General features: G+C 37.8%; 1 protein-coding gene across 5 annotated transcripts in view; it reads left to right on the top strand.

Moving 5' to 3' along the window:
- Positions 1-2,500, top strand: part of LOC143291659 (uncharacterized) — a 27,606-nt gene that overhangs the window by 1,073 nt on the left and 24,033 nt on the right. The window lies entirely within an intron of this gene.

The following is a 2,500-nucleotide window of genomic DNA, read 5'->3' as shown; positions in this document are numbered from 1 at the left end:
GTTTTCGATTTTATTTATTGATTGTCACACACACACACACACACACACACACACACACACACACACACACACACAGAGAGAGAGAGAGAGAGAGAGAGAGAGAGCGTTTCGCCGTTGTAAGATTTGGCACGGATAATTGATGTTTTTGATTTGTAATACATATGAAACAAGAGAGGCAAGGCCTTCAAGACTCACTTGTGATACACTTAAAAAAAAATCTAATCGTTAAAATGTGTTCTGTATTTGTTATTATAAAGCTTCGCGTTAAAAAAAAAGAAAAAAAAAGTCCTAACCAGATTCGAATTAAGTCCCCTAGCATTAATTACAGAGTAATTTTCCTTTTTTTTACTCTCTGCACCAAAACGTTTGCAAAATAAATAAAACTTCCATGCTTAGCAAAAGAAGTTCCTGTATGAACAAAAAATGATAATAATGACTGCTCTTGTTGATGGGTCAGAATATCAGATCAAAGTGCCAAGTTGAGAGAATACAAAAAATATAAATATAACAGTAAATGCAGTTTGCATATAATTAGGCTTCATTTTTTATATATTTTTTTTTTGTGCCCATCCCAGAGGTGCAATATTGTTTTAAACAAGATGACTGGAAAGAACTGAATTTTTCCTATTTTTATGCCTAATTTGGTGTCAACTGACAAAGTATTTGCAGAGAAAATGTTAAAGTTTACCACGGACACACAGACACACACACACACAGACAACCGAACACAAGTGAGTCAAAAATACGTTGTCTGGTGATGTATGTGCTAAAAATAGTTCAGGGAACCCCCCACCTTTACACCCACCCCAACTCCTCGCCCCCGGCGCCTAAACCGCACACACAATTCCTTAAGGGGAATTTAACAGGATATAGCCCAGTTACATATATGTGCAAGAAAATATTCAGGGAACCTCCACCCCCACCTCCTCCCCCTCGTCCCCGCCTAAACCGCACACACAATTCCTTGAGGAGAATTTAACAGAATATAGCCCAGTTATATATATATATATATATATATATATATATATATATATATATACGCAAGAAAAAAAAGTTCTCGGATTCCCAAACACGACTCACAATGAGTGAGTAAAACTACTTTTGTCCAGTTATACATGTGCTTTAAAAAAAAAAAAAAAAAGTTCCGTGATTCACACACGCACACGATTGGTGAGAAGCTAAGTGAAACGACTAAGTCTGGTTGTGTAAAACATACGTGTCAAAAATTGTTCGAAATTCACACACACAAACACACACACACACACACACACACACAACTCCCAGAGGGGAATTTTTTAAAGAGAATTTCAGTCTGGTTATGGGTGTGCTATAAATAGTTCTGGGATTCCCGTAACTGATAAGGAAGATAAAAGACGGAGTCTGATGTGTGAAATACACGTGCCCAAAATATTTCGAAATTCACACACACACACGCACACACACACACACACACACAACTTCTAGGGGGGAATTTAAAAGAATTTTAGTCTGGTTTTTGTATGTGTCACAGATAGTTCTGGATTCACGCACATACAATTCCTTCAGGGGAATTAAAAAAAGAATACAGTCCGGTTATATATGTGCAAGAAGAAGAAAAAAGAAAAGAATACACATTACTTTGTCTGTTGATACATGTGCTATGAATAGTTCCAGAATAGTTCCAGGATTCCTACACACACAGCTCCGTAAGGAGAATCTAAAAGAACACAGTCTGGTTTTAACTCACTCAGTACGGCCAGTCCTTTATTCTCCTCTACAGACCCCTCAGATGTCCAGTGGGTGTCTGAATGACCCAACCTTTAGCTTCCGTCGTCAGAATTGTGGTATCTTTGTTAACATTCGCCTCTTCAGTATAAGAGCCTTCCGCTTGCAATATTTTGATGATGGTAATTGGGGTGAAACGCTGTTAACGTCATCTCTTTCGCCGTTCGTATGGAGAGAGTTAATAATAATGACATCATGTGCAATGAACATTTCTAGGATTCCCTTACAAAACTCAGAAGTAAGGAATACAAACACTTTGTCTTGTTATGGATGGTCAGTCTGAGATTCCAACACACTTACGTCTAGTTGTGTGTGTGTGTGTGTGTGTGTGTGTGTGTGTGTGTGTGTGTGTGTGTATGTGTGTGTGTGTGTGTGTGTGTATGTGTGTGTGTATGTGTGTGTATGTGTGTGTGTATGTATGTGTGTGTATGTGTGTGTGTGTGTATGTGTGTGTGTGTGTGTGTATGTGTGTGTGTGTGTGTGTGTGTGTGTGTTTTGTGTGTGTATGTGTGTGTGTGTGTGTGTGTGTGTGTGTGTGTGTGTGTGTGTGTGTGTGTATGTGTGTAATGTATATAAAAACAAAGCTGTGGAATTCTCTCACGTGACTCCTAAGCAGGGAATAATAATTTTAAAAAAAAAAAGACCTGAAGAAGCTGTGTATACAGCTAAATATTGTAAAATTACATGTTTTAAAGACATGCTAAACCTACAGTTGTTTATATTTTCATAGTCTACC

The sequence above is a fragment of the Babylonia areolata genome, chromosome 17 (assembly GCF_041734735.1).
Source record: "Babylonia areolata isolate BAREFJ2019XMU chromosome 17, ASM4173473v1, whole genome shotgun sequence".
In the NCBI taxonomy this organism is placed as follows: Eukaryota; Metazoa; Mollusca; class Gastropoda; order Neogastropoda; family Buccinidae; genus Babylonia; species Babylonia areolata.
Note: the sequence above shows the minus strand (reverse complement) of the source record. Positions and strands in the feature narration are given on the sequence as shown.